Genomic DNA, 13,880 nt, shown 5'->3' with positions numbered 1-13,880 from the left:
TGATTTGTGAAACGTATAGGTTAATGTTAGTCAGGGGCATTCTTTTGTAGGGATTTTTGAAAGTCAGATTGCGTTGCGCTAAAAATATTGTGTGTCAGTTTAGTGTTGATCAGAACAGGTGAAGAGCGAAATGTCTGAGTACGTTCAGTTCTGCTCAGCTGTTTGAAAATCAAATAATGTAAGAGATTTATCAGCACAGTAAATCAATCATTTTTCTAAGGGGACGTTTCAACGAACGTACATTTCACGTATGGACCGCAAAGAGACGAATAACTGGGGCCCTCGCAGAGGCGTATGTGAGGGCGTTCTGAAAAGTAACGTCTCCGAATTTTCTATGGGGAAAGTATTTAAGCTTTCTAAATAAAACAGACTTTATTAACTTTCTACATCTGTATTCTTCGTGTTTACATATTTTTTAGAAACACGATCACCCAGGCTACGATTACATGTCTGCGCTGAGGTGCCAGTTTTTGATACCGTCACTGTCAGACCTTTGACTTTGTAGATGGAGTCACAAACTCACCCTTTATTCCACTGTCAACGTGAAGTCGTCGGAGGTGTTCTTTAAGTTTTGGTAACAGATGAAAATCGGATGAGGCCAAATCGAGAGTGCATGGAGGATGTTGGATGAGAGTGAACCAAACGCGTTGGACTGATGCAGGTGTAGCAGAACACGCATGTTATCCGGTACTACCATGATGAAAAAGAGGGTCCTCTGCGTGTGGACTTACTCCTCAAGTTCTTGCTTCAGTTTTCAGAGGGTCTCTCACGCACCGACCTAGTTAGTCACACACTGCCATGTTGCACGCTACAGTTCGGAGCCCTTTAGCGGCAGAAGGTCATGGGTCAACGAAGCGAAAATATCGATTGAGTAATATATATGACATGTAGTACGTCATCCAATATTGAGAACACAATAAAAAATTCGGAGGCTGTATTTCTCATCACGCCCTAGTACGCAAATATAGATGCAAAACATGTGGAAAAAACTGTTGCATGCCCGCAACGTTTAGAACTAGCACACGGGGGTGAACAGTGGATTCACCCTTTCGTAAAGAACCAGTGTCATAGAATGCTGTTGCCTTCGTCGTGTGCTTTGAGGTGTGTGAGGTGCAGTGCCGTGCTCATCACGATAATCACGCCGCACATTTACAACTGAACTACGCGACCTGAAACGCAGAATGTTCAACGCCTCTTGCCGCTGTGTTGTTACGTTTATATCATATAGACTCGTCACACATTTGGTCGTGAATTAGCTAGCAGCAACAAGAACACCTTTACCTTCAACCATATTCGCCGCGTCACGCGAGGCGCTTGAGCGTCCTCCATGTTTTACAATGTCCACGAAATGGAGGGACGCAACGTATCAAAAGGAACTCATTACTTCGATTGCTATCACTGACTGACACAGCGGGAGGCATGGTTTTAATATTTCATGGCTACCTCGTGGTGGGGAGATACATGTCGGTGACGGCGATCTCTTGCGTGGCTTTCTACACGCATGTAGCTTACCTGTTTAATACTATCCGTTTTAAGGGTGTTGAAAGCTTTTAGCTCGTCTTTAATGCTGTAGGTGCGCCGAGTGGAGGCACCTCTACGTTGTCAGGATGGTGTTGTGGCACCAGCAGGGCATCTCCTGGCGCTAGTAACACATGATTAAATATTGCTATATGATTCCAGAGACCTTTTCAGATCTCAAACATCTATGATGAACGAGGGTTATTCGACAGACAACGCCCGATCTGAAATGAAATGGAAACCACAGTGAAAATTACAAATACACTACTGGCCATTAAAATTGCTACACCAAGAAGAAATGCAGATGATATACAGGTATTCATTGGACAAATATGTTATCCTAGAACTGATATGTGATTACATTTTCACGCAATTTGGGTGCACAGATCCTGAGAAATCAGTACTCAGAACAACCACCTCTGGCCGTAATAACGGCCTTGATACGTCTGGACATTGAGTCAAACAAAGCGAGGATAGCGTGTACACGTATAGCTGCCCATGCACCTTCAACACTATACCAGATTTCATCAAGAGTAGTGACTGGCGTATTGTGATGAGCCAGTTGCTCGGCCAACATTGACCACACGTTTTCAATTGGTGAGAGATCTGAAGAATGTTCTGGCCGGGGCAGCAGTCGAACATTTCTGTATCCAGAAACGCCCGTGAAGGACCTGCAACATGCGGTCGTGCATTATCCTGCTGAAATGTAGGGTTGTGCAGAGATCGAATGAAGGCTAGAGCCACGGGTCATAACATACCTGAAATCTAACGTCCAGTGTTCAAAGAGCCGTTCAAATGGTTCAAATGTCTCTGAGCACTATGGGACTCAACTTCTGAGGTCATTAGTCCCCTAGAACTTAGAACTAGTTAAACCTAACTAACCTAAGGACATCACACACATCCATGCCCGAGGCAGGTTTCGAACCTGCGACCGTAATGGTCTCGCGGATCCAGATTGCAGCACCTAGAACCTCACGGCCACTTCGACCGGCTCAAAGAGCCGTCAACGCGAACAAGAGGTAACTGAGATGTGTATCCAATGGCACCCCATACCATCATGCCGGGTGGTACGCCAGTATGGCGATGACGAATACACGCTTCCAATGTATGTTCACCGCAATGTCGCCGAACACGGATGCGACCATCATGATGCTGTAAACAGAACCTGGATTCATTCGAAAAAAAATGACGTTTTGCCATTCGTGCACCCAGGTTCGTCGTTGAGTATACCATCGCAGGCGCTGATGTCTGTGATGCAGCTCAAGGGTAACCGCAGCCATGGTCTCCGAGCTGATAGTCCATGCTGCTGCAAACGTCGTCGAACTGTTTGTGCCGATTGTTGTTGTCTTGCAAACGTCCCCATCTGTTGACTCAGGGATCGAGACGTGGCTGCACGATCCGTTACAGCCATGCGGATAAGATGCCTGTCATCTCGACTGCTAGTGGTACGAGGCCGTTGGGATCCAGCACGGAGTTCCGTATTACCCTCCAGAACCCACCGATTCCATATTGTGCTAACAGTCGGTGGATCTCGACCAACGCGAGCAGCAATGTCGCGATACGATAAACCGCACTCGCGATAGGCTACAATCCGACCTTTATCAAAGTCGGAAACGTGATGGTAAGCATTTCTCCTCCTTACACGAGGCATCACAACGACGTTTAACCATGAAACGCCGGTCAACTGCCGTCTGTGTACGCCGGTCAACTGCTGTTTGTGTATGAGAAATCGGTTGGAAACTTTCCTCAATTCATCACGTTGTAGGTTTCGCCACGGGGGAAAACCTTGTGTGAATGCTCTGAAAAGCATCTTTTTCCTGTCGGTTAAATTTCGCGTCTGTAGCACGCCATCTTCATGGTGTAGCAATTTTAATGGACAGTAGTGTAGTAAGTTTCCCCTGGAGTCGAGGTATACTTGATGTGCAGGGAAAATATAGCTCAGTATCCTATCTTCATTAATGTTGCAGGTGCAGTTCAATCAAATCGAATTAATCTTTCTGTAATAGCCTGCAAATTGTTAAGCTATGTAGCAATTCGTAGCGTACATAAATGAAAAAAGGATCAAGAACCATGCCCAAAGAGGAACAGAATTTTATGTACCATCTACTAAATAGTGCTTGTATATAGTAAGAAAATCAACTCTTACCTTATTTGGTCTGTGACATAATAATGTTGTATACTTCAGCATCTTACGTATCAGGATATTTCCGCTGCAGTTGGTACTGCATACCCTCCTGGAATTTAGCGCTCCTGTCCTATCAAATTTGTGTAAGAAAGAAAGTAATTTCGCGTCGTATTCACAAACTCAGAGAGTATCGTTTAACAGTTGTTAGTGACACAAAGAAGCAATTTTCTCCATGATGAAATGCATCGTCAGTAGAGCACAACGGCTCCGTAATTGGCCGATATTGTTATCTGTGGAGAGAGGTTAATAATATCTTTGAGCGTAATTTAGAGCTCGGCTGCCGTCTTGAGACGGAGCGTGGAGTTCTTTATCCGCGGCCAGCGTCTGTATTTAGCGCTTTGTACCTCGTGTGCAGGAATTCCGCGCTAATGAGATGCAAACAAGGACTGCTTCTGATCCTTACAATCCCGCTTTGACGGCATCCGCGGGCGCAAACCTGTCCGGGAGTTCCCTATCTCAAAGGATGTAATTTCCTCGCGAGCGTTTACCCGCCGACAGTTTCTGTTAAAATTTCACGGTGTAAAATTCTCCTCCTTCGTATTCTACCATTTTTAACGTAGTCTCTACTCATATCTTACCATACTAATCTCGACACGTTTACAGTCCACGACACTATCAGATTGCGAATGTAAATGAAACCTATAAGTAACTTTAATGATACAATCTGTAAAACTGACTGAACACTCACAATTTGACAGAGCAGGCCATTAATACCAAATTTAGAAATAAACTTTTCCTGATGGTATGCAAGATACTATTTAACTGATCACGAATCAAATTCTGGCTTCTTACACCACCATCAGGTGGCAACTGAGTGTTGCAACTACAGCTACAATTACGTGCAACCTTCACCGATGTTGCTGACATAGCAGGAACTGGACGCAGCGCTTATAAACAAAAGTATTACCTTAATACGCTGTTGCTTAAGTCGTTGCATACAACACTATGAAAACATCTTTTCTATCAGCCAAGCTCCACCAAACAGCATGGATTACACAATAACATTCGTCGTTATAATCTATCATGCCGTTTCAGCTGTCATCAGTTGGCCTAGCGACACCAAAAATTATGGATTTCCCACTAATGTCAGCTTCCTTGGAATATTTATGTTTTACAACAATAATTTTCCTTGAGTTCTAATATTGCTAACATAGTCCATGTGAAACTGTTGCCTGATATGTAATGAAAAAGCAAAATAAATCGTAATACTCGGAGACACGAAAATTATAGTATGTCTGTTAGTAGTAGTTAGGATTTATTTTGAAAGAGGCAACGTACCAGAATGAGTTCATTACTTGTCTACTGTGGGTCCTCATTGAAACAAATAAAAATTTTTATTCTGTAACATAAATATTCCTAATAATCTCAGGGATGATGAAATATTTAGGCGATAGTTTCTGTAGTGATTACCAGCGTGTAATACATTTAATTTTTATTTATCTCCTGGCACATAATGGCGACGGAATCGCATGTAACAACGAAATGGGAGTCATTCAGCAAAAATATATTCGGTGACAAAAATTTAAATAAGTGTCACTCCCTTTCTTGTACAGCAACGATATGTAGCAAGACCATAGATACAAAATAATCTGTCATATTTGAAATGTTGTTTCAGACGCTACCCTACAAGCATTCCTGAGGTCAAATGTCATCAAACTGTGACCAGTCAGACCAGCTCTCCTCCTACCGCCAACTGAACTGCCTACGGCGCTATGGTTCAAATGCCTCTGAGCACTATGGGACTTAACTTCTGAGATCATCAGTCGCCTAGAACTTAGAACTACTTAAACCTAACTAACCTAAGGACATCACACACATCCATGCCAGAGTCAGGATTCGAACCTGTGACTTACATTCAAAGTAATTTTTTCCTAGATTGCATTCCAGATGTCCAGTGAGGTTACGTCGTGGGATTCAGAATTAGGCCATAGTTATGGATTCCCTATCGTCACTCACATCTCCAAGTCTACTGACGATGTCCAGGTCTCACAGCGATGTAGTTCCACATATTGAGTCATGTGCGTACTAACTCTGATACAGGCTCTCCTGAGCTACGCTGGAACACAAACACACACACACACACACACACACACACACACACACACACACACACACACGCACACACACATAAAGTTAGGAGAAACCATAGAACTCACAGGGCTGAACACAATATCCTACACAGAAGGATTATTCAAACTGCAAAAAGGCGCACACAGCGACATGAAACCACTACAACAAAGGAGCAGAACCTCGTAACGCAAAACTGCGACATGGCTATTTTACTAGACGCCTTGTATACGGCAGATAAGACAATAATTAGAGCGATGAAGGAAATTCATGACATTGAGAAACAAGAACGGCAAATTCTTAGAAAATAAAATGGCACTATTCTCCGAGACGGAACTTGGGTGCGACACCTATAAACGAACATTACGGATACACACACATCATATATAAATTCAGGAAATAATTCTTCGTTTTATGAATGAAAACAGACTCACTACGACAATCTTTAACATGGTTAATGCAAGTAAACTGAAGACCACTTGGATGAAAGAGGCACTAGAAGACGTGGAACAATCGGAAATCTCAGAACAAGAAATTAATGATAGAAAACAGCTTAGAAATAAAAAAAAATTATTGTGAAATTTATCAAGGATCAGTGAAAAAACTGCAGAGAAAAATGGACAGAGGATAGAAAGAAAAAACCACAGTGAAGTAATGAAGATGTTTTGCGAAGAAAATAAAAGAGAAAGAGAAATTGTAGCTGTAACTGGCTCAGCTGTAAACATTAAACTTCAATAATAGAAAATAACAATGCCATTCTCACGTTCATACTAGGTAGCACTGCGTATCTCTTTTCTTGGGCTTATAACACTTCCGTTCGCTACTGCTATACCATAACCTTAACGTTGGAAGCAGATCATGAAATAAAACTATCTTGTTAAAGCAATTATGGTATAAGGCAACAGAGCAGTGTTACTCTCTGAGAGGAATTTCGTTATGTTGACCGTGTTGTACCTAACGGAGGTGGCTTATCGGATATCAAAGTCAGAATTACGTAAATATTCGAACAGTAACAAACAATATTTTTGCCTAGCTGTACTGTTTAAAGACTAAGGAAAACGGTCGACAGCCTAATTAGGCAAGAGAAAGATTAACGTTCTCATTTAAGAAAGTAGGTATGAGTAACTTCAATGGACCAACACAACCTATACTTGGCCACACGCGAGTGCAATGAACTGCGACACCTGCATATGTTAAAGTTTAGGGTGGAACTAACAGCTAGAGCAGCACAAACTATTTGCAAAAATATAACACATAACGAAACACACTATTACTTTCAGGGCTTATTCAAACTGAATGGTCTTTATAACGTTACTATTAATATTCATTGCAGAATCATTAATCGGACATAGGTTCAGTATTATTGTTCAAACATTTTCCTAGCTGACATAAAATTATAAATGTAGTTCACTGCAAAATTATGAACTGATTACAGGGTAAGTCTCTCTCAACAAAATACTTTTCTATTAAGAATGAAGGTTATATGCAATTCATCAACAGGTTACTTCTCACTGTCTTTTGAATAAAGAAATTAATGTTTTTATAGATAGTGGTCTTCCCATTACTTGTTACCTAGCATTAACACAACAGATAAATTGTGGATCCTGTTATACTATTAATGTGCACTTCCAATACACAAGAGAGACAAACACTTAGCAAACGAGTATATAACCTTTCATAAATGCAATTCACGACTTTTCCTACAGTGAGACACAATGTTGACAAAGTTGCAAGATACTGACTCACCTTCTGCGATTTACAACAGGCAGCAATGTGATCATTTACTAACCAAAACTTTACAGGCCTCAGTCTTAAGAATTTTTAATTTTTAAGTTGGCAACCAAACTTAAATAAGCAATTTTAATAGGAAAATTATTTTCAGTAAGCATCATTTACTTTAACTCACTCTCTTGCCACATTAACTTTAAGTTTCTTTTTACTATGTTCAAGAGGCATTAATTAGCAAAACACTGGTCTTTAATGTTCTTTCAGTAGGGACACTCGGTAATCACTTTACTTCAAACGGAGAGGAACCTGAAAGGTGTTATGATAAGAAAAAATTCAAGGTAGGTACATAAATTCATTACGTTATATTTGTGCACAGTAACACATCCAATAAGCTGATCCTTCACTGTACATTATTATAGTATTCCGTTACAGTGATTGCACAGTGTGGTGGCAACTGCATGTTGATAAGTGGATTTGTAGGCAGAATTGCTGGACTCTGTCCCTTCTTGGAAGCGATGATGGATACCAATTCCAGAATCGTTCTAGCTATTTATCCATCCATCCGAGGCATTGGAAAGTGGCAGAAAAAGCCTCTCTCGGAACCAGCACAATATACAAACCTTACATGGAAGTGCACAGTTCGGTAGCTCGGCCCCAAGTGACTATCAGTTCCACCTTTTCTACATAGGCCAGCCACAATTTGCGCTCGCTACACAGTTCCATTCCCGAGGGGAACCACTACACCTTTTACATACAAACTAACTATGAATCCCAAATGAAGGTCAGCAGTTTACATAACAGAAAACAATCATTTTAAACAAAACAGAGCATTTGCACATATTGACATTTCTACCAAAAATTATTCACACATAATTACAATTATATACAGTAAGTTTTGTTCCCTCCAAATGGGACAAAGAATTTAAATGACCGATACACTACTTTGCATATAATCAAACCATGACATCCAAAGTTTTTGCAAAGAAGGAGTATACAATTTTGTGTTATCGATTCAATCAAACATATTTACAGAAGTTCAATGATGTAACATTAAATGAAACAAAAGCAAAATAAAACAGCAGAGCACTAGAATTATGAAGTTACACATGCCCCATGTTTCGTTGAAGTTTCCGGTAAGGGATACTACAAGGAAACATCAGTGGTGCTGGCTACAAAAAAAAAAAAAATTCATCCAACTTCAGTTGGGAGAAAGAAAAAAAACATATTACAAATGTACAGTATATACACTAAGAAATTTCATAGGTTTTTTCCAAAACATTTTCAAAATCAGAAATCTACAGTAATTTTCAGTTTCACACTGGTCTAAGGAAACTAATTTTGCATCGTTACACAAGATATAATTAAGCATGTTCATTTCCTACACATACTGTTCAAATAATAGACAAACAATACACAAAATCAATCTGCATATTAGTGGAAATGGTATAGCCTTCAAATAAAATAAACAAAGTAAACAGATATACAATAGCACAGAACACTTTAACTTAACAGAACAGAAATTTATCTTTCAATATTTTTAAAAGGAATGTAAATTTTCACAGACACGTAAGCATACTCATGATCATAGTACATTTTGCAAGGTTCAGCAGTTAATGAAATGTTGGAAAATTGCAGTTTGCATCCACATATGTACAAATATTTACACAAAACAACAATGAAAACATTTTCCAACTCATTCTTTAAATACCAAAGTAGCTTTGCAAGGTTTTTTCAAAATTATTAACTTTAGAGCTGCCCTTCATGAATAGCAGTCAAAATTGGTTGTTGTACATAAACACACTAACATCAGAACCTATCTTTAATCATCACTGCTTTGTTTTAAAGCAAGACATTCCAATTTTAATTTACACCAGGAAACCTAATCTCAAAACATCTACAACTATTTGAATAAGATTCGAAATACATTTTATAATACTTTTTCGCTGCCTTAGTAAGGAGAGTCAGTCTATAACACATTGATCAAAAAACCTAACTTGCTTCACTGGTTGCCTCAGCACTAGCAGTCTATGTTACACATTCTACCCATTATTGGTTTGGCAGTCTTAATATGTAAACATTTAGACACAAAAGCACAATTTAGATTAAGAACACTAAAAGACACATTTTTAAATTAATACACTGCCCCATCCTCTAGGTTTGGCAGTTCGTGACCACTTATCAACTTCTTGCCCCACAATGGCAAGTCCTTTGGCTACTGCTCACACAGCATATTTGGTAGCTCCCTACTTCAGGACCACAGCATTTTTATTGTTTTTTCTTGTTTTGCTGACCAACAACATAATTTAGAGCAATTTATTGTCATCATCTTTAAGTTTTTCATCATTATGTCACATCCTTGTTACCAACTGGATTAACAGTATAAAACATAACATCTGTGACTTTTAAACAGTAACTAGGCACAAGTAACAAAACCATTTCTTTCCAAATGACAACATCATGTAGGGAAGCAGCCTACTCATGCCGTATAAAATTCACATCAGTCTTTCCATTGTGTGCCAGCCTAGTCCACTGTAACTAGCTCTGACGTCATAAATGTTGCGCAATACTTTAAAAATGAAGGAAATAATTTGAAACGTTTCTAGCATGTCAGGAGTAATACTAAATCGATATGTGTTGAATATCAGTTCAATAACTTTAACCATTTTCGAAATTTGGACGTTTTTTTGTAAAAATCATTGGCACAACAGAAAAGAGCTAGAAACTTAAAAATTTATATTTAGATTCCTTTTGCATAATAATTTAGTAGAAACAGTATTCTGGATCTCACAAATTAAAATTTTAGTTCAAATTCATGATTTCCTGGATTTTGTCTTAGAAATTAGGAAGCAAGACAGATTAAGTAGGCGAATAAATAAGGCTAGGTTGTTTAAATTTAAGTAGAAGGGAGATCCGCTATAATCATACAGATGTGAGAAGTTTCAACTGAACAACTATAAAACTATAGCAATAGCGTATCTCCAAAGAGCAAGTTCAGTGCTCGTCTACTGCGTGTAGTGTAATTAAATTAGTTCTCTCGCCCAACATATTTGACTTAGCCACGTCAGACTTTTATTATGACTACTTACCTGTGTGCTGATTGCACATTTAAATTGAGAGCGTCATTAGCCATCAGCAAAGGAAGCAATGATTTATTCAATAACTTAAAGTGGCTAGTCGGGAGAGCGCATTTGATCAGGCGATCCCTTAGCCGTCCGCACCGGGGCTTTATATCTAAGAACGCTGCGCGAGAAAAAAGGCCCCAGTTCTCTCCAGTTGCTGATTAGCACTCCACCTGTGCCGGGAGTCACGTCGCGTCGGTATCATTGCTATAAACAGCCTCGGATGCCGTAATAAGTTACTCAGGATACGCGTAACCATGAAATCGTTTTCGAATGAAGTGTTAATTCTGGGATGACTATAATTATCTATCTTCAGTTTGCGTATGTCGCATTTTCATGTGCCGCCGCGGGACAGACATTCTACCATTATTTACCATGAGGTTTGATGAACATTATCATCAAATTATGGCGTGCATTCACTTCAACATTTAATTTGAACAGTTATAGTTGCATCAGCGCATTAGACTCTGAACTGCTCTGGTAGTTGGATTGTGTGGATTCTTTTTGGTCTGTGACTTTCAGAATACAGTGAACATTTTAGAGAGAATGGTTTTTGATTATGAATCCCAGACAATCTCCTAATTCCTCAGAGCTATAAGCTGTAGCTATAAATGTATTTCTCAGATGAAGTGGGCACTAGGAATTCTAATTACAGGCTTCAAGTTTTGCTAATCACTTTCTCTTTGCGAATATTGTAGTCAGAGAGCCAGTGTTGAGAACGGCAAACAACAGCATTAAATAAATAAATACAAAACACATTAATAACAATTATTCCACCTGCCGCTCCACATATGGTGCATCAGCTAGGAAAGAATCTGAGTAAAAGTGAAAGTGATTTTTAAATATTCGGATTCGGGAGTGAAATGCGACACGCAACTGAGTAATAGAACAGTGGTAGTGTTAGGTGTGCATGAGGATGACGCAATTGGATTAACAATGTATCTGGATTGACGGAGCTGGCACTGACTCTAGCGGCGCTGCCAGCATTGCAAGAAGCCAGTTTCGCCTCACCGCAGTAGTTCGCTGGAGCAACCGGAGCCGTGCCTGCAGTTGCGGGCCACGCAAACATGCAATAGCCGTCGAAGTGCCGTCTGCAGTTCAACGCGCCGCGTCGCATCTGTAATCCTGGTACACCGCGCCGGCAACGCCATACGTCGTGCAGAAGGAACTAAGTTAAGTGAAAAGCTGTTAAAAATTGTACTAACCTGCACTAAAAGACTGTCGGCGATGGAACCGCCAGAAGAAACTGAGGTTAAACTTAAATCAGAACCTATGTCTGTTGAGGGAACTGTAAATCCAGACAACGGTTAAATCGTAAATATGCATGAAAATAGTAATGTTAAAGTGAAATATGAAGTATTGTCTCCTGACTGTAGTGTGAAAAGGGGCAATGATTCAATAATAGAGACATCTGTTGTAAAGCAGAAATCAGAAATTGTTAATTTATTGGATGATAGTTTCTCTGATGAATTAAAAATGAAACAGTCATCAGAGATGGTAGAGTTTAAGAAGGAGAAGTTAGATATGACTCATCATTTGGTTTTGATGAATGTGGTGTTGGAGCTAGTTTTTCGTAACCTGAGTGTGATAAAAAGTCAGCTAGTGAGCAACCCAATGAAACTGGGGTTATTGATTTAAATGTTATATTACAAGCAGTAACTACCAGTAATGCTGAATTAAAGTCTGAAATAACTGAGGTCAAAAGCAGTAAAGGAAAAATGTCAGCCAGTAATGCTAAAATGGCAACTGAATTGAAGTATGAGATTGTGGCCAGCCAAATTAATTTTAATAAACGATTGGAGGTAATGGACAATACCTTCAAGGCTGGTTGCACTAAGTTGAAAGAGGATCTGGACAGTTTGAATTATAAAATTGATTACAATCATGAGGATATTAAGAAAAAGGTTGCTCAACAATTTTCTGAAATGTATAAAACAGTAAAATCCGAAGTTGCTGAGGTTCGCAGAGACTTCCAAATGGGAGATGCGAGGGATGGAGCACAAGTTAACAGAAAAGATCGAGGCGAAATCTGAACTGTGCTCAGATGGGTTTAAAGATGTTAATATAAAAGTAAATATATGTCAAGCAGAAGTAGACGCAATCAAAACTGATACTACTCATATTGTGCAAAGAGTAAATAATGTTGAAATGAGAGTAGAAAATATTAGTACTAACATTGCTAACATTGAGAGTAAAGTAGCTTCAGTAACTTCTGGTAATGGTAGTATACAACAAGTTGTAATGGCAAACGCCGCTTTTATCGGGTGTCGGCATTTCTTGCGGTTCGATCCAGATAAAAATATCCACCCGCTAGATTTCTGGAACGATTTTGAAGATGTGATTCCTCCAACCTGGTCTGACCGAGAGAAAATCTCATTTATTAGAAGCCATTTAGCAGATGACGCCATGCGTTGGTCAGCGGATGTTATGTTGAAGTGTAAAACATTAGCGGAATTTAAAACAGCTTTCATTAATGAGTATTGGTCTAGTAGTAAGCAAAATTAAGTGTTGAGAGAATTTTGGAGTGGAAAACGTTTCAATGCAGGCAAGGAATCTATTAAAGAGTTTGCTAGGTAATGGATCTCACGTTTGTCACATTTGGCCTAAAAGCTAAAACCTAAAATGATAATACTAGGTCTTGAAGCCAAACTGCCATGGTATTGGCAAACTAGAATTATATCTGCCCCTAGAGACAACCTGGATCGTTTCATTGAATATTTGGAACGTGTAGAGCGTGTGGCTGCCAATGAGGAGCAAGCACGTAATAACAGAAATGCTAATAACAATAGTAGTAATTTTAAGAACGAGCAGAATGGGAATGTAAACATCAGAACAGTAGGTGTTCGCCATCCTAAGAGAGGTAGGAATTGGAGAAATAATTATCAGATCAATGGCATCCAAAAAATACTAATTTTGTTCCAAACAAGATTATGCAGGTAAACAACAGTGAGGAAAGCAATGCTGTGCCAGTTAACTATAATGGAAATAAAGGAAACAGTAGTAGGCCGAGGCAGGAAAACTAGTTCCCGTCTATGAGGACACTGGCGCTCACCAGGCGGCTACTTTTCCTAAGCCAGTAATTACAGTAATTGGTAAGACAGATCAGAATACTCAGACTGGACATGTGGATGAGGGGTCGGTAGCATCTAAGGAAACAGCAGAATTATTAGATCACTCACAGTATTTAATAGATACCATGTTAGAGGCGCTTTCAAAGTGGAAAGAGGATGAGAAGGCGCAGCAGTTTAACGGTAGGGAAGAGG

The sequence above is a fragment of the Schistocerca nitens genome, chromosome 5, assembly GCF_023898315.1.
Source record: "Schistocerca nitens isolate TAMUIC-IGC-003100 chromosome 5, iqSchNite1.1, whole genome shotgun sequence".
In the NCBI taxonomy this organism is placed as follows: Eukaryota; Metazoa; Arthropoda; class Insecta; order Orthoptera; family Acrididae; genus Schistocerca; species Schistocerca nitens.
The sequence above is the reverse complement of the archived record's forward strand: the minus strand, read 5'-3'. Positions refer to the sequence as shown.